General features: G+C 45.5%; 1 protein-coding gene across 2 annotated transcripts in view; it reads left to right on the forward strand.

The window, feature by feature from the left end:
- LOC129704437 (voltage-dependent L-type calcium channel subunit alpha-1D-like) overlaps positions 1–23,314 on the forward strand; it is a 346,238-nt gene that overhangs the window by 99,959 nt on the left and 222,965 nt on the right. The gene's annotated exons all lie outside the window — the stretch shown is intronic.

Here is a 23,314-nt window from a genome sequence, read left to right on the forward strand (position 1 = left end):
CACTCAATGCCATTAGACATTAAGGACAAGGTATGTGTGAGGAACTCGACATTTTGGATTCAGAAGAGCTGTCAGGGGCTTATGGTTAGTTTAAATTGTAAACCGGCAACAATGCAGATGTTTCAGGAGCTTTCTAGCCCTTAAGTGAAGGACGTATCTTTAGAAAGGAGATGAGGAGGAATTTCTTTAGTCAGAGGATGGTAAACCTGTGGAATTCTTTGCCACATACGGCTATGGAGGCCATTATTGAGTATTTTTAAAGCAGATATTGACAGATTCTTGAATAGTACTGATGTCAAAGGTATAGGGAGAAGGCAGGAGAATGGGATTGAAAAGGAAAGATAGACCATGAAATGATTGAATGGCGGAGTAGACTAGATGAGCCAAATGATCTAATTCTCCGATTACTGAAATTATGAACTTATGAATGCTTCTTATTCTATTTGGGTATGGTTCTGCTCATTACCATTGAGTGTGCAAGATGCAAATGATACATTTAACTTGCGGATGATAAATTGTTGTTAGAAATTTTAACCTGGTAAAACCTTTCTTGCCTTTTCTCTCCTTCTTTTAATCTCCTCATCTATCTTTTCTCCTTCACTTTAATTCTTGGTACCTCATTTGACGTGAATTAGCCTTCTATCTCTGTCATCTTTTACCTTTAAATGGATAAGTCCCACCAACCGGCGACACAGTGGCACAGAGATAGAGCTGCTGCCTCACAGCGCCAGGGACTCGGGTTCGAACCTGACTACGGGTGCTGTCTGTATGGAGTTTGTACGTTCTCCCTGTGACCGCGTGGGTTTTCTCCGGGAGTTCCGGTTTCCTCCCACACTCCAAAGACGTACAGGTTTGTAGGTTAATTGGCTTCGGTAAGTTGTAAAAATTGTTCCTCGTGTATAGGATAGTGTTAGAAACATAGAAACATAGAAAATAGGTGCAGGAGTAGGCCGTACGGCCCTTTGAGCCAGCACCGACCGCCATTAAATATGATCATGGCTGATCATCCAAAATCAGTACCCCGTTCCGGCTTTTTCCCCCATAACCCTTGACTCCATTAGCCCTAAGAGCTAAATCTAATTCTCTCTTGAATACATCTAGTGAATTGGCCTCCACTGCCTTCCGTGACAAGAGAATTCCACAGATTCACAACTCCCTGGATGAGAAAGTTTTTCCTCATCTCAGTCCTAAATGGCCTACCCCTTATTGCTAGTCAACCTCTTTGCTCCCTCACTGCTCGACACCTCGCTGCACCCGCTCTGCTGGACAACCTCTCTGCTCCCTCACCGCTGGATACTCTCTCCACCTGCACCTGCACCGCTGGACACCTCTCTGCACCCTCACCATCACCCTCATGCTCAAATATTCAACTCTACAAATGACTGGTTTCTTCAACAACCACATCCCATCCTGCATCCAAGTCATTAAACAGCTTAGACTTCTACGTCGACCCCGTTTCATCCACAGAGGCTCTCGGCGCAAGCTTGTTTACTTCAACAACGGACATTCCATTTCATCCATCTGCTCACTACCACGCTCTACCCCCCCTCAACTGCGTCACCCCCCACCCCAGCTGACCGCACGCACTGTCAGCCGGGACAACCTCAGATCTCTCCAGCCTGCCCCCATCCCTCCACCCTCTCATAATGCCAACTTTGCCCTCCTCAACACCAGGTCGCTCAACAACAAAGCCCTTGCCCTTCATGAACTAATCCTTGACAACACTCTGGACTTCCTTCTGCTCACTGAGACCTGGCAACAACCCAATGTCTTCTTCTCCCTCAATCAAGCATCCCCACCTGGATTTAATTACATTTCCAAACCCCGCCCCTCCAGCCATGGAGGTGGCCTCGCTGTTATTTTCAACCAGAATTTTCGGATCACTGAACTCACCTTCCCCCCAGTAGCATAATTTGAATTCCTCGCCTTCAAAACCATTTCCTCCATGACAGTCATCCTCATTTACCGGCCACCTAAACCAAACCCCTCCTTCCTATCTGACTTCACTGAACTCCTCACACTTGCCTCATCCCTCTCCCCACGTCTGCTGCTACTTGGTGACTTAAATATTCACATGGACTCCCCCACCTGCAAGCTCGCATCTGAATTCGCCTTTTTACTTGACAACTTCTCTCTCACACAGCACGTCACCTTTCCCATCCATGACAAAGGTCACATCCTTGACCTGGTCTGCTCCACAAATCAACCGGTACTCGACCTACATCCATGCCTCTTCCCCCTCTCTGATCATAAGCTTATACGGTTCACCATCTCTTCTCCGACACCTCACCCCGGCTTCCTCCGAGAAATCACCTTCCGTAATCTAAAATCCATTGACCCCTCCATCTCTCTGACCTCCTCTCCACCACTCTCCCCCTGGACTCAGCCCCCATCTCACCTGATGATCTCACAATCCATCTCAATGCCATCTTGTCTACCTCCCTTAACACTATGGCCCCCCTCAAAACAAGAACCGTAACTTTCAACACATCTTCACCCTGGTACACACCTGCACTTTGTAAACTGAAACAGACTGGTCGCTGACTTGAACGATTCACAAATAAATCATCTCTCACAGTCCACCTTGAAGCTTACAAACTCCACCTCACTGATTACAAAGATGCCCCCATTGCTGCAAAATCTGCCTACCTCTCCTCCATATTCACTGATCCCTGCCTAAACCACAGAACCCTCTTCTCCACAATGTGCAACATCCTCAAGTCTCGAGCAAACACTCTCCCTACCTCTACTCCGGATCTCTGTAACTCATTCCTCCACTTTTTCGCTGATAAAATCAGCATCATCTATCAATCTTTATCCCCTGTACCCGACTGCCCAGCATCTACTCCACCACCTACCAAGGCCCCTCCTTTCAACATCTCCACTGATCTCCTTACCCCTCCTCCACACTGCTTCCTCTCCCAGTTTGACCTGGTCACCCCTATTGAAATCTCCAAACTCATCAGCTCTTCCAAACCCACTACCTGCTCCCTTGACCCTCTCCCCACTCCCCTGCTGAAGTCCTGCCTCCCCGTTCTCTGCCCCTATCTCACTAATCTCTTCAACTCCTCATTGTCCCAAGAAATTGTCCCCTCCGCTTTCAAAACTGTTGCTGTCACACCAATCTTAAAGAAACCTGGTCTTGATCCCTCCTCTCTCATTAACTACCGCCCAATCTCAAACCTCCCCTTTCAAAAACCCTGGAGCGTATCGTTGCGTCGCAACTTCATTCCCACCTCCTTGCGTATAACCTTCTTGAACCCCTCCAATCTGGCTTTTGCCCCCTCCATAGCACAGAAACTGCTCTCCTCAAAGTCCTCAACGACCTCCTCACCTCTGCTGACACTGGTTCCCTCAACATCCTCATCCTCCTCGACCTGAGCGCAGCCTTCGATACAGTGAACCGCAACATCCTGCTCACCAGACTCAAAGACCTCGGTATTGAAGGCTCTGCACTCAGCTGGCTCCGTTCCTACCTTTCCAACAGATCCCACTTCATCTCTCTCCACAACCAAACCTCTGCTACAGCCACAGTCACTCAAGGCGTTCCCCAAAGTTCCGTACTCGGCCCCCTCCTCTTCATCGTCTACATCCTCCCCCTTGGTCAGATACTCCCCCACTTCAACCTGGACTTCCACTGTTACACCGATGACACCCAGATCTACCTCGGCACCAAATCCCCCCACAACCCCCCCCTCTCCCATATCAACTTCTGTTTGTCAGCTATAAAAACCTGGATGCAACATAACTTCCTCAAACTCAACAGCGATAAGACAGAATTCCTCCTCATAGGCTCCAAAGCCACACTCAGCAAAATCAATAACCCCACTCTCACCATCGACGGCACCACTGTCTCCCCATCTCCCCAGGCCCGCAACCTTGGCGTGATCTTTGATTCCACCCTCTCCCTTGAGCCTCACATCCGCCATGTCATTAAAACCTCCTTCTTTCACCTCCGTAACATCACCAAACTCAGACCCTCTCTCACACCTCCTGCTGCTGAAAGACTCATCCATGCCTTCATCTCCTCCCGACTGGACTATTGCAACTCACTTCTCCTTGGCATCAGCTCCACCTACATCAACCGACTCCAACTGGTCCAGAACGCAGCCGCCCGACTCATCACCCATACCAAATCCTAGCATCACATCACTCCAGTCCTCAAACAACTTCACTGGCTTCCCATCTCCCACCGGATCACCTACAAAATCCTGATCCTCACCTCCACCATCTGGCCCCCCCATATCTCACTGACCTCCTCTCCCCGTACCAACCCTCACGGTCCCTCAGATCCACATCAGCCGGTCTCCTCTCCATCCACAAGTCCAACCTCCGCAGTTTTGGGGACAGAGCCTTCTCCAGGGCAGCTCCCAGGCTCTGGAACTCCCTCCCCCAACTGATCCGCAATTCCGTGTCCCTCACCATCTTCCAGTCCCGCCTCAAGACCCATCTCTTCACCTCTGCCTATCCTTAGCCCCACGTCCCCCTCCCTTTTCATCTGTGCATTAATTGCCTCATATTGTGTTTTGAATTGTATTCTGTCTTTACTTTGTGTACTAGTCATGTCTCTACTATTTATTTCATTCCCCTTACATGTTTTTCCTCTACGCTAAATTTTTGTAAGGTGTCCTTGAGACTCTTGAAAGGCGCCCATAAATAACATTTATTATTATTATTATTATTATTATTATTATTATTCTTAAACTGTGACCCCTGGTTCTGGACTCCCCAACATCGGGAACATTTTTCTGGCAACTACCCTGTCCAATCCTCTAAGAATTTTATATGTTTCTGTAAGATGCCCTGTCATCCTTATAAATTCCAGTGAATACAAGCCCAGTCGACCCATTCTTTCATCATATGCCAGTCCCGTCATCCCAGGAATTAACCTGGTGGACCTACGCTGCACTCCCTCAATAACAAGAATGTCCTTCCTCAAATTAGGAGACCAAAATTGCACACAATACTCCAGGTGCGGTCTCACCAGGGCCCTGTACAACCGCAGTAGGACCTCCTTACTCCTAAACTCAAATCCCCTCGCAATGAAGGCCAACATGCCATTAGTTTTCTTCACTGCTTGCTGTACGTGCATGTTTACTTTCAGTGACTGATGTACAAGCACACCCAGGTCTTGTTGCACCTCCCCTTCTCCTAATCTGACACCATTCAGATAATAATCTGCCTTCCTGTGCTTGCCACCAAAGTGGATAACCACACATTTATCCACATTATACTGCATCTGCGATGCTTCTGCCCACTCACCCAACCTATCCAAGTCACTCTGCAGCCTCGTAGCATCCTCATCGCAGCTCACACTGCCACCAGCTTTGTGTCATCTTCAAATTCTGAAAAGGGCCTGTTAATTCCTACTCTTTGCTTCCTGTCTGCCAACCAGTTCTCTATCCATGTCAATACCATGTGCTCTAATTTTGCACACTAATCTTTTGTGTGGGACCTTGTCAAACGCTTTTTGAAAGTCCAGATTCACCACATCCACTGGCTCTCCCTCATCCATTCTACTTGTTACATCCTCAAAAAATCCCAAAAGATTAGTCAAGCATGATTTCCCCTTCATAAATCCATGCTGACTTTAGCTGATCCTGTCACTGCTTTCCAAAGACGCTGCTATAACATCTTTAATAATCGACTCCAGCATCTTCCCCCCTACCAATGTAAGGCTAACTGGTTTATAATTCCCTGTTTTATCTCTCCCTCATTTCTTAAAAAGTGGAGTTACTTTGGCTACCCTCCAGTCCACATGAACTGATCCAGGGTCAAGTGAACATTGGAAAATGATCACCAATGCATCCACGATTTCGAGGTCCAACTCCTTGAGTACTCTGGGATGCAGACCATCAGGTCCTGGGGATTTATCTGCCTTCAGTTCAATAGTTTACCTAACACAATTTCCTGACTAATGTGGATTCCCTTCAGTTTCTCCATCCCACTAGTTCCTCGGTCCCCTAGTATTTACGGGAGATTGTTTGAGTCTTCCTTAGCGAAAACAGAACTAAAATACTTGTTTAACTGTTCTGCCATTTCCTTGTTTCCAATTATAAATTCACCTGTCTCTGACTGTAAGTGACCTACATTTGTCTTCACTAATCTTTTCCTTTTTATATACCGAAATAAACTTTTATAGTCAGTTTCTATATTCCCTGCAAGCTTTCAATCATGCTCTTTTTCCCCCTCTTAATTAACCCCTTTGTCCTCTTCTGTTGAGTTCTAAAATTCACCAAGTCCTCTGGTTTGCCGCTACTTCTGGCCAATTTATTTGCCTATTCTTTGAATTTAACACTATCCTTGACTTCCCTCTTCAGCCACGGTTGAGCCACCTTCCCAGTTTGTTTTTTATTTTTGCCAGACAGGGATGAACAGTGCATGGGGTGATTGCCGGTCGGCATGGACTCAGTGAGCCGATGGGCCTGTTTCTGCGCTGCATCTCTAAAGTCTAAAACCGCTGATGTCTAGCTGCTCCACTTTAAGCTTGGTGCAGAAAAATATTTAACAGTGTTTGCTGTAAGATTTCCTGCTGTCGGAACATGATTGTTTGGACAGTATCCTGGATGATGTCTTTTCCCTGAAAGTATAGTTACTTAATTACTTTGTGTTCTGAGGTATATTTATCACTAGATGCACTGTATACCCAGTGACCGTGAGTACTAACTGTATCATCAGCATGTTGACAGTTTCTTCTAATTTTCCATTACTCCTTTTAGTACTGTTTTTCTGCACTATGATGAGCCAGTATGAACACCTCAGCAGTGCAGAAAAACACAGTCATTAAATATTCATGAGGATTTAAGTCATACAGAATTCAATGATTTTGACTATTTTCCCAGTAATGTAGTTTACACAAGGTTGCAAGGAAAAAGAAGATATAAAGATTGAATTGCAAAGATTTCCCTATTTCCAAAATTTGGAATAAAGATTTAACCATTTTATTATTCATTCATTTGGGCTATCTGGGTGCCACTGGCACCGTCAGCATTTATTACTCATCATCATTAATTACCCTTGATAAGGTGGTGGCGAGCTTCCTTCTTGTACCACTGCTGTCTTCCTTGAGAAGGTTCTCCCACCACGTTGACAGGGAGAGAGTTTAGGCTATGACCTGGCTACGATGAAAGAGCAGTGATATATTTTCAACTCCGCATGGTTTCTGACTTGGAGGGAAATAGGTTGATGTTCCCAAGCTAGGGAAGAAATTGTGCAGGCCCTTGCAGAAATATTTTCATCATCTTGTGTCACATCTGCAGTCTCTTATGTATTCCATTTATAAGTTGATTTTCTATCATGTTGCTTGTAATGAATTAGAAAATATACATACATGAAAACATAATATGGGGGAAATAGTCAGGAAGTCAGTGGAAAGAAAAACAGGGTCAGTGACCCTCATCATATTCTAATAAACGGCTATGAGTTCTGATGATGGGTTCACGACCTGTAATGTTAATTCTGTTGCTCTCTCCACAGATGCTACTGTTTTGATTTCCAGCATCTGGAGAATTTTTATACCTCCTCAAAAAAGCAAAGTGGTGGATGTTTTCAGGTAACCCAGGAAACGTGGAAACATCTGTGGAGTTAATTTACCTCCACAGATGTTGCCTGGCTTGCTGCACTCCTCCTGCACTTTTGAGAAATTGAATATTTTCTATGTAAATGCCAATTTTCCTAATCAATTGTCTTATTAGACGTTATTAATACTCCAATTCTTATACTCAATGACAGTTTCAAAAATCCCAAGGGTGATCAGTGTATAGCTTTACAATATTTAGATATCCTAAACTGCTTGAGATCTAAATATTGAAAAGCTATTCTTAGATCTCTTGTAATATTTTGTAAAAATAACACTCTAAAACTAAAATATTATTTGGTACTCTATTTATTGGACCAAATATAAAACTGAGTTTCAAGTCCATCATAAATATTTCATTAATGTGTCAGTCAAATGCTTGAGTATTAAGCTGCTCAATTATTTATGAGGAATAAAATTGAAAGCTGGGCTTCTTGAGGGATTTGTATTGGTCATAATGTTCTGTTGCCATTAACATATTCGCTATATCCTTCTTAGCATGTTTTTTGAGTAGCAGTGCCAGTTTGAATCAATCCCCCTCTGCAGAATGATGCATCTATCAATGTATAATCTGCCTTTGATGCCAGAACTGTACCAATGTCCAGGTACCACCTGAGTCTAACTACAGCTTGCTGCAGAAAATAATTAGCTTAAATAATGAGTCATTTCTCTCAATTTTTTTGTTGAAACATTGAATTAATTTATCCAGGCCACAAGATAGTATTGAAATGCAAGTTATCTAGGTCTATGCATGGAGATTTAAATGCCACAAGATAATGTAATTATCATGTCGTTTGCTGCTAAGTGTTAAAATTGTAAATAACACTTCAATTTCCTCAGTTTCTGTCTAGATGGGAACAGTAAATTTATGCAGCTGAACAATTATATAATCTACACTGCATTTTTTAAAACATTTCTTGCCAAATATTTCAAGCAATTCCCTGCTACAGACAGAGCAGCTCTCAGATTTTTCTTTCCTCCCTCTCTTATCTGTGCCCTACCTGGACTCCCATCCCCTTGCACCACAGTCTGAAGAAAGTCATAAGGAATAGGAGTAAAATTATCATAATTAGGCCATTCAGTCCATCAAGTCTACTTCGCCATTCATTCATGGCTGATCTATCTCTCCCTCCTAACTCCATTCTCCTGCCTTCTCCCCATAACTTCTGACATCCGTACGAATCAAGAAGAGTCTAGACCTGAAACATCACCTGTCTGCGTTCTTCGGAGATGCTGCCTGAACCGCTGAATTACTCCAGCACTTTGTTCTCTTTAATATAAACTCCCCTGGGACATTTTAGCTATGATTTATTCATTCACCTCTGCTAAAAGTGCACATTTGTAGACTTTGTGTGAAGGCAGAATTTGATTTCCAATGACATCCATGCTGTGATACTCTGTTAAATTCTGTGTCAGTCCTTACAGATTAATAATAACCAGGTGTGAAACTGGAAGGTGACTGATATCCATGGATAAACTGGTATTTTTGCTGCTGAGTTTTCTGTTGACCTCTGCTGGAAGAATGGGCATATTGCAAATGACAGGCTGAGCTCTAGCTCTGTTGTCTTTACAACCAAACTTGTCAAATGTTCTGGCAACACACCCCATCAAGGCTTCCGTAAATAACAAGCACAAACTAACGGAAGAGTTAGTTGAGGCAGGTACTATTGCAACGTTTAAGAAACATTTAGGCAGGTACATGAATAGGATAGATTTTGAGGGATATGGGCCAAATGCAGGCAGGTGGGATTATTGTACATGGGCCGTGTTGTTCGGCGTGGGTAAGATGGGCTGAAGGGCCTGTTTCAATTCAGTTCAATTCAATTCAATTCAACTTCAATTCAACTCTAATGTCATCGCACAAATACAAGTATGAGTACAACGAAATCCAGTTTTGCGTCAGTCCGTAGTAGTTGTACATAAAGAAAAACAAAAAAAATAGAAAGAGAGAAGATACAGAATAATCAAGAAATACAGAATAATTAAACAATGGGGACGGAGGGACCAGAGAAATCTATCGGCGGGACTCCGAGTTCAGCAATGTGATTGTGTTGTTGTAGAAGCTGTTCCTCATCCTACTAGTACGTGGCCTGAGGCTCCTGAACCGCCTCCCTGATGGGAGGAGGGCAAACAGTCCATGGTTGGGGTGCGAGGGGTCTTTGATGATCTTCCCAGCCCGTCTCAGACACCGTTTTCGGTGGAGGGCATCCATGGCAGGGAGCGGGGCACCGATGATGTGCTGCGCGGTTTTCACCACCCATTGTAGTGCCTTCCTGTCCGCAGCAGTGCAGCTGCTGTACCATACCGTGAAGCAGGTGGTCAGGATACTCTCTATGGTACAGCGGTAAAAGTTGGTCAGGATCCGGGGGGACAGGTGGGCTTTCTTGAGCCTCCTCAGGAAGTAAAGGCGCTGCTGTGCATTTTTGATCAGCTTGGAGGTGTTGAGGGACCAGGACAAATCCTCCGAGATATGTACTCCGAGGAATTTATAGCTGGAGACGCGCTCCACCTCAGTCCCGTTTATATGGATGGGGGTATGACTGCCTCCTCTGGTCTGCCGGAAGTCAACAATAATCTCCTTCGTCTTTTTGGAGTTGAGGACGAGGTTATTGTTGGCACACCAGGCTGTCAGGTGCTGGATCTCCTCCCTGTAGGCTGACTCATCGTTGTCGCTGATCAGTCCTACTACCGTGGTATCGTCAGCAAACTTAATAATGGCGTTGGATCCGTACTTTGGGATGCAGTCGTGGGTGAAGAGGGAGTAGAGGAGAGGGCTGAGCACACAGCCCTGTGGCACTCTGGTGTTCAGTGTTATAGTGGAGGAGGTGAAGTTATTGACCCTAACAGACTGTGGTCTGTTAGTGAGGAAGTCCAGTGTCCAGTTGCAGACGGAGGTGGAGATGCCAAGTACACTGAGTTTGGTGATCAAGCTGGCGGGGATGACGGTGTTAAAGTCAGAGCTGAAGTCAATGAACAGCAGCCTGGTGTAGGAGTTGTTGTAGTCCAGGTGGGTCAGGGCAGAGTGTAGGGCCGCCGATATGGCGTCCTCTGTAGACCTGTTGGTCCGGTAGGCAAACTGGTGGGGGTCCAGTGTGGGGGGGAGGCAGGCTTTGAGGTGAGCCAAGATCAGCTGCTCAAAGCACTTTGCAATGACAGGGGTGAGTGCCACTGGGCGGAAATCGTTGAGACTCCCTGTAGCTGACTGTTTGGGCACTGGCACGATGGTTGATGTCTTGAGGCAAGTGGGGACAACACCCTGGGCCAGTGAGAGATTGAAAATGTCGGCGAGGACTGGGGATAGTTGTCCAGCACATGCCCTAAGCACCCGGCCAGGGATGCCATCGGGGCCGGCAGCTTTGCGCTCATTCACCTTGCTCAGTGCATCTTGTACAGCAGAGGTGGAGAGGCTGAGAGGTTGTTCATTCGGGGGTGGAGCAACTTTAATGGCTGAGGTTTTGTTGTCCCGGTCAAAGCGAGCATAGAAGTGGTTTAGCTCGTCAGGCAGGGTGGCGTCGTCTGGGGGAGGGGTGTTAACTTTCTGATAATCGGCAAGGGATTTGATTCCTTGCCACATGCGCCCGGGGTCAGAGTTGTTATGGAAATGCTCCTCAATCCGCCGTTTATGATTGAGTTTAGCAATCCTAATTCCCATTTTCAGATTGGCCCTGGATGAGCTGTATCCCTCAGCATCGCCAGATCTGAAAGCGGCATCGCGAGCCTTCAGTAGGAGTCTCACCTCCCTGTTCATCCACGGCTTCTGGTTAGGGAAGGTCTTTATCTCCTTGTGGGTAGTTGTATTGTATTGTATTGTATATCTTTATTGTCATTTCCTGAGTATTCACATACCCAGAGGAAACAAAAAAAACGTTGCTCAACCAGTGTCCATTCAGTGTGCATTAAAAATAAATAGAAATAAAAATACATATATCATGAACAAATTTAACACTCTACTAAACATCAACAGGCGTTCCGATCGGCAGCGGCACAACAGTGGCTCTGCTGCAGTGTGTCCAGGTTGGTGGTTGGTGCGCGATACTTTGGCAGGGGGCAAAGTCCGTTTAGCAGTCTTATAGCCTGTGGGAAGAAGCTGAGGAGCATCCTGCTGGTTTTGCAGCTAATGCTCCTGTACCTCTTCCCAGATGGCAGGATGGAGAATATGTGATGCGATGGGTGGTAGGGGTCTTTGATGATGGAGATGGCTCTGCTGATACATCTCTTCCTGTATATGTCCAGCAGGAAAGGGAGTGGAGCACCAATAATCCTGCTGGCGGTCTTCACAATCCTGCCTAGTTGGTGCCGTTCGTACGCCTTGCAGCTCCCGAACCAGGAAGTGATGCCGTAGGTCAATGTGCTCTCGATTGTCCCCCTATAAAAAGTCCGTAGGTGTGTAGTGGGGAGACCTGCTTTACGTAGTCTTCGGAGAGGGTGTAGTCGCTGCTGGGCTCTCTTGACCAGTGCTGTGGTGTTGGCCGTGGACGTCAGGTCATCTGACAGGTGTAGTCCTAGGAACTTCACGCTGCTGACCCTTTCCACATCAGCTCCCTTTCACCATGTGCAGAGGTGTATGGTGTTGTTTCCCCGCCCTCCTGAAGTCAACCACCATCTCCTTAGTTTTTCCCACGTTGAGAATGAGGTTGTGGGATTTGCACCAACCTGTGAGCAGCTCCACCTCCATCCTGTACGCCGATTCATCATTGTCACTGATGAGACCCACCACTGTTGTGTCATCAGCGAACTTGTTGATGAAGTTGTTGTTGAGTCTAGCAGTACTGAAGAATTAAGATATTTCAGATGCTCTGATGTGGAACGCCTCATCCTGGGAGCAGATGCGGCGTAGACGGAGGAATTGGGAGTAGGGGATGGAGTCCTTACAGGAAGCAGGGTGGGAAGAAGTGTAGTCCAGATAGCCATGGGAGTCAGTGGGTTTATAGTGGATGTCGGTCAGAAGTCTATCACCTGCGATGGAGATAGTGAGGTCAAGGAATGGTAGAATGGTTTCTAGCTTCAGGTTCCTGGGAGTCAACATCTCCGATGACCTCTCTTGGACCCACAATACCTCTACTCTGATCAAGAAGGCTCATCAGCGTCTCTTCTTCCTGAGGAGACTGAAGAAGGTCCATCTGTCTCCTCAGATCCTGGTGAACTTCTACCGCTGCACCATCGAGAGCATCCTTACCAACTGCATCACAGTATGGTATGGCAACTGCTCTGTCTCCGAGGGAAGGCAATTGCAGAGGTGGTGAAAATTGCCCAACGCATCAGGGGGTTTCCACGCTCCCCTCCATTGAGCGTCTGTGGCCAAAGCATAGCGCTAAGGTCTGCGGAGGGGGCGCTCAGTCAATATGCCAAGGAGTTCTGTACGAACTCAGAGACCCCTACCATGGACTGTCAGGTTTACCCTCCTACCTCTGGGAGAGCGCTACTTAGTCTTTTCCGTTGCCGAACCAGGGGGTCGAGGGGAAACTAGCTTCCTTTCCTTCCGGCTGTCACTCTACGAAACGCACTTCGCCTCCCCTCGGTGACTGCCACTCACGCGGCCTTTCCCCCGGAGACAGACTTAGCAGCGGCGCAGCATTCAAATCGTTTGCTAGCGGGTCGCTGCCCTTGCCGGGGATCGCCTGTAGAAGCTCCGGAGTGTTGGGCCTGCTGATTAACAACGTGGAGCTGCGGTTTGCGGAGCTTCCAGCCACGGGCGGCGCTGACTTTAACATCGTGTAGGTCTGGGACCGCTTGCCGCGCGCGGGTCGCCAGTGTTGGAACTCTGCCCAGCTCGGCCCGTGGACTCGGAAGCTCCGATCATCCCGGCGAGAGGGCCTGAACATCGGGCCTCAACTACTCAAAGGCCCTGACCCCACGAGGAAGATGACTGAATTTTATGCCTTCCCCAAATGCTTACTTTACAGTGTGGGGTGTTTTTTCAAGAGGTACTATGTAATGGCTGTATGATCTCAAACACATGTACAAATCCATGTAAAATAAGGAACAACACCAACCACTACTCATCTTTTCATATTGCAATATTCTAAATCTCATCACCTGAAGAAAGCTATTCAAAGCAAGAAGACTCTTTGTCATTGCTAATATGATAAGAGGTTCTGCAGATGCTGCAAATCATTTCCAAATGTTGCTACCAATTCTCCTTGTCTATTAGGATTCACATTTTTACTTGTACCTGTATCAACATATAGTGTCCCAGTGAACGGGAAGTTGGTCAGACTATGCCTGAGCTCTCTGAGCGTACAGAAATGTACAAAACATATCACAAGCCATCAGGCACGTGCCGTGAGTAATTACTCAAGGTAGGCAGTCAGTCGGCTTTAAAAAAAAATCTTAAACCATGCATGCGCAGATTGTTTTTTCCGTAAAAAAAAAAGTAACAATTCAATTTTCTCAAGGCTTCTAAATCTCCTTCATTTTTTAAGTATTGAATGGGTGGGGGACAGAGGATGAAAGCAGGTGGAAATGTGGTCTGAAAAACGGGAGCACACCGGGACGTTGAATCAGTTGTCGTCTTATTGAATGACAATACTAATTCAAGGGACCAATTGGAGGGAGAGTTCCTTTCACAGCGTGTGGAGAGTCTGTGCCAGGGGTTAAAGATGCGGGGATTGTTGAGAAGGAGGGGGTTGGAGATCATGTCAGTAACTCACTCACCGCTGCCGCAGCGCTCCGGGCACGGACAGCAGAACTGGCCGCCATTTCCGGGGAGGGAAGCAGCTCGAGTGACTACAAGCGGCCGCCGGGTCCCGACAGCAGAACCGGCTGCCACTTCAGCGCCTTCTGCCGACCTGCTCACCTCTGACAGTGCTCTCCGACTGAACATCTCTCACCTACAGCTCGCCAGCTTCGCTCATGTCAACTGCTTCCCACAAATCCTTAAATTCCCACAGCCGAGTAACCTCAATTGGTCCCTCGATCGCGCAGTCGGAATTTAAGAATTTGCGGGAAGCGACTGACATGAGTGAGGCCAGCGAGTGGCAGGAGAGAGGTTTTCAGACGGAGAGCACTGCCAGAGGTGAGCGGGGACCAGCAGAAGGGCCTGTCCGGTCCCGGCAGCCACTCGCAGCCACCCAAGCTAAATCACTCCCCAGTCACAATGCGGTGGGTCCGTGCCCGGAGCGTCGCAAGTGGGTTACTGGCCCCGATCCTCTCCTTCACAACGCTCCTGCCTTCGCCGCAAATTTACCTCGGACCAGACTCCCCAAACACTGTGAAAGGAGCTCTCCCCCATCCGGGAAATACAGTATTTAAAAACATAAAGCACCAAGAAATGTACTTACCACGTTATTGGTACACAAACTCCATTCTTCACTCTTTGTTTCCTAAGGCAAATCATGCGAAATAATAATATTGACCACCACTTCTATGCCGATGACACTCAAATCTATGTAGCGCTATCACCAAATGACTATCGCCCCATAGATCTGCTGTGCCAGTGCATTGAGCAAGTCAAAGGCTGGATGTGCCAAAATTTCCTCCAACTAAATAAGGACAAAACGGAGATAATTGTTTTTGGTGCTAAAAAAGAAAGGCTTAAAGTAACCCAACACCTTCACTCTCTGTCCCTGAAAACTTCAAACAAAGCCAGAAATCTTGGGGTTATTATGGATTCAGATTTACATTTCGACAGTCACATCAAATCAGTAACAAAATCGGCCTACTATCACCTCAAAAACGTAGCAAGATTAAGAGGACTCACGTCAGCTCAAGACTTAGAAAAACTTGTACATGCCTTTATTACTAGTAGGCTAGATTATTGTAACGGTCTCCTTGCAGGTCTTCCGAAAAAAACTGTCAGGCAGCTACAGCTTGTTCAGAACGCTGTTGCTAGAGTTCTAACAAAGACCAAAAAATTTGAACACATTAAACCAATTCTTAAATCCTTACATTGGCTCCCTGTATGTCAGAGAATTGATTTCAAAATCCTGCTGCTCACCTATAAATCACTACATGGTTTAGGACCAAAGTATATCATTGACATGCTTCCACTATATAAGCCTTCTAGATCTTCTAAGATCTTCTGAAACCAATCTGTTAGTGATTCCCAGAGTAAATACAAAACATGGGAAAGCATGATTTAGTTGCAATGCAACAAATAGCTGGAATAAACTTCCTGAAGATTTAAGACTTGCCTCAACTTTGACCACTTTTAAAACAAGACTGAAAACTTTTATGTTTACTTTAGCTTTCAGCTAAATCTTAACTACATTGCACTTTTAACATTTGCACTTTTTATAATGCATGTTTAATTTTGCTTTTCTTTTCTTTTAATTCTTCTATTTTATTTCATTTTATTATTTCATTTTATTGTATGACATGTTTTTATGTGAAGCACTTTCAGTCTGCCTCGTGTATGAAATGTGCTATATAAATAAAGTTGCCTTGCCTTGCCTTGCCTAAGATACTCTTACAATAATGACAATCCACATTTGAAAAACCCGCCAAGAAACTAGCGCTGCACATGCGCAGTAGGCTGCTGCACCTGCGCAGTACAGCAAAGGCAGAATTTCAGCTGCCTTCAGCCCCGCTTGTCATTGACGGCTTGAAGCAGCGCTAATGGCACGTGGGCTGCACAGACCTTCGCGTGTTGCAAGTGCTGCGGTTGAAAGGCACGGAGAATTATGCCTACCTAAGAGATCGATCTCTTAGATAGGCATAATTCTCCCATGCCTTTACTATTTATATTTAATAATTGACAAGCTCGGGAACGCTCAACATTCATGAAAGAGCCAAATGTGCAAGCTTCCCGTTTAAAATCTTGCGGTTGTTATTAAATCGAATTTCGCAACAAATTTGCCGCCCCCTCTGACCAACTTGTTCATGCCAAGCTTGGTCCTTCCTGGACGGCTTGGGTTGCAAGAAGAAGGTGGATAGGTTTGAGTTTATTTTTTTTCTTTGCAGTGCAGGAGGCTGAGGGATGACCTCGTCTCACATTTGGCCTCTATCCCTCTAAACCTCTCATACCCACCAGGTTTCTGCAGAGTCTACAGTACAGCAAGGCTTGTGTTCCATTCAATATTTCCGCCACCATCTCCCACTACCCTGAAAGTTACACAAGAGTAACTCGGGAGAGGAACTTAGTAACTTGGGAGACGAACTTGGAACATCGCAGAAAACGGCAAACTTGCCATACCCGTGGGAACTCGGTTAAACTCTTGCACTTGGGATCACGTACACAACCACGAGTCTTTCACTCGGGTTACTACGTGGGTCAGCTCCTACCGTGAGACAGGGCTTTTAATGCCTTTTTCTAAATCATTAATATATATTGTAAAAAAATGGGGTCCCAGCACTGAGCCTTGTGGCATCCCACTAGTCACTGCCTAACATTCTGAAAACATAGAAACATAGAAAATAGGTGCAGGAGTAGGCCATTCGGCCCTTCGAGCCTGCACCGCCATTCAATATGATCATGGCTGATCATCCAACTCAGTATCCTGTACGTACCTTCTCTCCATACCCCCTGATCCCTTTAGCCACAAGGGCCACATCTGACTCCCTCTTAAATATAGCCAATGAACTGGCCTCAACTACCTTCTGTGGCAGAGAGTTCCAAAGATTCACCACCTGTGTGAAAAATATTTTTCTCATCTAAAGGATTTCCCCATTATCCTTAAACTGTGACCCCTTGTCCTGGACTTCCCCAACATCAGGAACAATCTTCCTGCATCTAGCCTGTCCAACTCCTTAAGAATTTTGTAAGTTTCTATAAGATCCCCCCTCAATCTTCTAAATTCTAGCGATTACAAGCCGTGTCTATCCAGTCTTTCTTCATATGAAAGTCCTGACTTCCAGGATTCAGTCTGGTGAACTTTCTCTGTACTCCCTCTATGGCAAGAATGTCTTTCCTCAGATTTGGAGACCCCAAAAGAACCCTTTAATTCATACTCTTTGCTTCCTGTCTGCCAACCAGTTCTCTATCCATCTCAATGCCCTACCCCCAATACTATGTGCTCTAATTTTGCACACTAATCTCTTGTGTGGACCCTTGTCCAAGGCTTTTTGAAAGTCCTTATACACCACATCCACTGGCTCTCCCTTATCCATTCCACTTGTTTCATCCTCAAAAAATTCCAGAAGATTAGTCAAGCATGATTTCCCCTTCATAAATCCATGCTGACTTTGACTGATCCTATCACTGCTATCCAAATGTGCTGCTATATCTTTAATAATTGACTCAAGCAGCTTCCCCACTACCAATCTTACTTCGTTAGATGCAAAATATGTAGTCATTATCTGAGAATTCTCTCCAACATCAAGCAAAGCTTAACCATCTTATTCATCATGTGGACGTGCAGATAGAGTTTCCACTTGTAAGGGTGGCAAAACTAATGATAAATAAATGAGTCACTAATAAATCTGAGAGAGAATTTGGAAAGTGTTCCTCTCTGGGAATGGAACATGCTATTACACAGAGTTGTTGAAGTGAACAAATCAGATGGCATGTAAGAATAAAATTAGTTTTGTTGAAGCACAACTGTTTTCTATAGGTGGTGAAGGGCCTTGATCATGTATAGGGCCATTGATCATGTATAGGGCCATTGATCATGTATAGGGCCATTGCTTTCCATGATCTCTAATAATAATAATAATAATAATAATAATAAATTGAATTTATATAGCGACTCAAAGTCGCTTTACAAGGCTAGGCAAAAAACAAAAAAACAAAACAAAAACAAAACAAACCAAACCAAAAAATTAATCTATATTAATGACCTAGATTTGGGGTTGCAGGTCACAATTTCTTTACAGGTGACACAAAACTTGACAATAATGCGAACTGTGAAACAGATGGTTGAATGGCCATTCACAGGCTGGTGAAGTGTAGTATGGAGCAATGTGAGGTAAAGCATTTTGAGAGGAAGATGGAGGAGAGACAATAGAGCATAAGGATACCGTCCTAAAAGGAATGTAGGTGTGGTGTAACTAAGAGTATGTATGCACAAATTATTTAAAGTAGGAGGTCAGGTTGACAATGTGGTAAATAGGCCACACACATAGTTCTGCGCTTTATTAACAGTCATAGAAACATAGAAACATAGAAATTAGGTGCAGGAATAGGCCATTCAGCCCTTCGAGCCTGCACCGCCATTCAATATGATCATGGCTGATCATCCAACTCAGTATCCTGTACCTGCCTTCTCTCCATACCCTCTGATCCCCTTAGCCACAAGGGCCACATCTAACTCCCTCTTAAATATAGCCAATGAACTGGCCTCGACTACCCTCTGCGGCAGAGAGTTCCAGAGATTCACCACTCTCTGTGTGAAAAATGTGCTTCTCATCTCGGTTTTAAAGGATTTCCCCGTTATCCTTAAGCTGTGACCCCTTGTCCTGGACTTCCCCAACATCGGGAGCAATCTTCCTGCATCTAGCCTGTCCAACCCCTTAAGAATTTTGTAAGTTTCTATAAGATCCCCTCTCAATCTCCTAAATTCTAGAGAGTATAAACCAAGTCTATCCAGTCTTTCTTCATAAGACAGTCCTGACATCCCAGGATTCAGTCTGGTGAACCTTCTCTGCACTCCCTCTATGACAATAATGTCCTTCCTCAGATTTGGAGACCAAAACTGTACGCAATACCCCAGGTGTGGTCTCACTAAGACCCTGTACAACTGCAGTAGAACCTCCCTGCTCCTATACTCAAATCCTTTTGCTATGAAAGCTAACATACCATTCGCTTTCTTCATTGCCTGCTGCACCTGCATGCCTACTTTCAATGACTGGTGTACCATGACACCCAGGTCTCGCTGCATCTCCCCTTTTCCTAGTCGGCCACCATTTAGATAATAGTCTGCTTTCCTGTTTTTGCCACCAAAATGGATAACCTCACATTTATCCACATTATACTGCATCTGTCAAACATTTGCCCACTCACCCAGCCTATCCAAGTCACCTTGCAGTCTCCTAGCATCCTCCTCACAGCTAACACTGCCCCCCAGCTTACTGTCACCCGCAAACTTGGAGATATTGCCTTCAATTCCCTCATCCAGATCATTAATATATATTCAGAGTATAAAACCAGGTCAGTGATGCTGATCCTTTATAAACAAGGTTTGAAATCAACTGCATGTGTTCATTTGTGATCATAACATAAAAGGAAGGATCTGAAGAGGGTGCAGGAAAGATATATGACAATGGTTTGTGCAATTAGAGGCTATGGGTACAAGGATGGATTAGAGACAGTTCTCTTGAGAAGGCTGAGAGGAAATCCTTTCCCCGGGGTAGGGGAATGAAAAACAAGACGACATATGTTTAAGGTTGGAGGGATAATCTATATTACTAAAAGTCTGTTCTTGACCGGTTTTGGCCATCTGTGCTGCGATTTCCGAGAGAACGCCGCCACCTCCGGCCGTCATTTTTGACCACCTCGCTAAGAGCCCCCCGCCGCCGCATGTGTGGCGAGGATTTTTCCCGTTGATTAAATATGACAAAGATATTAATGTTTTTACAAAATTCCCCATTTTTTCTCTCTGCTGCCCCTGCTGGAGGGAGGGGGAGGGACTATAAAACCAGGAAGTGGTGTGCCTCAATGCAGTCTCTGTCAATTAGTCTCTGTCACTCTGATCTCTGAATGACACTAAACAAATGTCTACAGCACTGTGAGTACCCTTAAGTGGGTTTGAAAAAGGAAATATGGTCAGAGGTAAAAAAGCACTGCCTGCAAATGGTTGTTTGGGTTTGGGTTGAAGTAAAAAGGCACTCTCTCTCTCTCTCTCTCTCTCTCTCTCTCTCTCTCTCTCTCTCTCCCTCTCTCTCTCTCTCTCTCCCTCTCCCCCCCCCCCCCCTCCCCCCCCCCCCCTCCCCCCTCCCCCCTCCCCCCCCCTCTCCCCCCCTCTCCTCTCCCAACTTTCCGAAACTTTTTTGATCTTCCTTCACCTTTTCAAACCTTTCTCACACTTTCTCTCTCTCTCTCTCTCTCCCCCCCTCTCTCTCTCTCTCCCCTCTTTTTCTCCCCCTCTCCTCCCCTCCATCCCCTCCCCCATCATCCCTCCCCTAAACCCCCTCCCCTCCAGACACCCCTACTCCCTTCCCTCCACCCTCCCTCCCTGTGGCAAGGCCTCTCCCCACTCCCCCTGAATGCTGGCACACCGCCACATGGATAGGCGCCGCTTAGATAGACACACGGATGGACACGCCCCTCCCCCCCCCCTCCCCCCTCTCTCCCTCTCTCTCTCTCTCTCTCTCTCCCCCCCCCACCCTCCCTCTCCCCTCCACACCCCCTACCCTCTTCCCTCCTCCCTCCCCCTCCCTGCTCCCCACCTCTCCCCCTCACCCCCCTCTCAGCACCCACCCCCCCCTCTCTCTCCTCCTCACTTTCACCCTCTCTCCTCCCCCCCCTCCCCCACCTTTCCCCCCTCACCCACCCTTCTTCTTCTCCTCTCCTCCCCCTCTCCCCCTTTCCCCCCTCTCTTTGTTTCTGTCTCTCTCTCTGTCTCTGCCCCTTCTCTCTCTGCCCTCACTCTCTACCCCCCCCCCCCCCCCCCCCCCCCCCCCACCTCTCTATATGTGACTGCAAGTTGGGGGCTATGCATCAGTAGATCGGGTGGTTATGGGGTAAAAGGAGCAAATTAATAATATTAATATAATATCAAGGGGGGTAATTAGCGTGAGTGCGGGGGGGAGGGGGTAGGCAGTTAGTGTGTATGACGCTGCATGCCGCCTCCCCCCCCCCCTACAATTGCACGTTGGGGGAACAGACCCTACGGGTCTGCACTTGATCTAGTATTTAATACAAACCTGAGGGGCAACGTCTTCAGTCAAAGGATGGTAGGTGTTTGAATGAGCTGCCAGAGAAGATAGTTAAGGCAGGTACAATAACCATGTTTAAAATACATTTGGATAGGTAGATGGATAGGGAAGGTTTAGAGGGATATGGGGAAAGCTTGAGTGCACCATGCTAACACTGCAGCATGCTCTTCATTCAGTGGAATCATGGTTGATCTTTGGCCTCTACTCTATTTTCTTATACCTCTTAAACCAATAACTTGAATAATCCAAATACCCATCTCTGCCTTGAATATACTAAATGACAGCATCCAAATCTTTTTGTGGCAGAATTCTGTAGACACTTACCTTCTGAAAGATGAAATACCTCCATGTACGTTGTGACGTACTGACGCCTTGTAAGAGGTACATCTAACATAAGTGGACCATATGGCAGAACATGAGACTGATGCAGTCACTTGATATATGATTGCTAATGCCTGTATTTGATGTGTGAAGACTCTCATTGGTTTCATTATATTCAATAGCACCTTATAACATATAAATCCTTGTATCGTGGAAAATGTACACGGGATATCAGATGGTTTGGAGGATAGACTTGAATTTCCAAAAAAAAATTGTGCATGATGTAATTTGTCTATATGTAATATAATCTTTGGATTTTCTAGCACAATGTAATGCTGATCACAAACAAATTGGTGGTTGAGCAAATGGAATATTTTTGTTTGTGTCATTAATGATGTTGATGAAAGGATGACAATATTGACCATGCGAGTGCACAGTATTAAATTAGAGGAACCTGCCACTAAATCTTTCAGCAATTTGCAATTTTTTATTGGAAGATTTCTGAACTGATTTGCTCAACCAAATAATTTTTCAATTATCTGCTTATTTATTTATGCACAAATCATTATCAATAATGATGATCCCTAAATTTGCCAAAATAATCTATTCCATAAAAAGTTGTGACTTTCATAACTGATAGCAATCTGCTACTGTCATGGTGGTATATGCGGGCCAGGCTTTACTCACGACAATACTGTATTTTTGTATGGCATCTTAAAAGTATCAAAATGATCCAAAGTGCAGTGACATAGTGATGAGATGACTATTAGGAGACCCCTACTTTTATTCAAGACACATATTCAACTCACACCTCAGTAGCGATGAAATTTAAATTTGAACATGGCACAGCAAACTAGTGGATACGTTACAGTACTAGTAAATCAGAGGTTTGCACAAATTATGCAGGGATGCAAGTATGAAATGCAACAATGCAATTTTATCATTGACCAGAAATTTAACGAGACCAGCCGCTTAAATACTGTGACTTTTGGAGGACATTATACACTGGTTTTTCAGGGTGAAATAGGGAAGAGTTATTTATTCATGTTCATAGAGTCATACAGTATAAAAACAGGCTCTTCAGCCCACCGTGCCTATGTCATCCATTAAACACCTATTTACACAACTCCCATTTTATTTGACCCACTTTTCTATCAACCTCCCATAGAGTCTATTCTCTGTGGATCAATTAACTTATCAGTTGCATCTATTTTGAAATGGGAGCATTCTGAGAACATACATGGGTTACAGGGAGAACCAGAGGTCAGGACTGAAGCTGGGTCTCCTGATGCACTAGCTGTACTAGCTGTGCCACTTTGCAGCTGCTGATTGTCCCGACTCTCCAAAGTCTTTCCATCTGGTAAAATAGATCAAATCTTGAGTACAAATTAAAAATGTTTGCATTCCTTTATGAATACAGTGCCAACAAAACTCAAAGATCAACACCATGCAAGACAAAGTAGCCCAAATCAGCAGCCCCATTTATCACCCACCTTAAGCATTCTTTCTTTTTTTTTCTTTCTTTCTTTCTTCTGTCAGTGCACAGTAGATCCAACATGCAGCATTTGGAAGATGCTCTGAAGCAACTTGCCAATATGAATTTGGCAACCATTCCTCCACTTTGTTTTCTTCCAATTTGAAGATTAGGAGTTGGAAGTGCAATGA

This window comes from Leucoraja erinacea, chromosome 16 (genome assembly GCF_028641065.1).
Source record: "Leucoraja erinacea ecotype New England chromosome 16, Leri_hhj_1, whole genome shotgun sequence".
Classification (NCBI taxonomy): Eukaryota; Metazoa; Chordata; class Chondrichthyes; order Rajiformes; family Rajidae; genus Leucoraja; species Leucoraja erinaceus.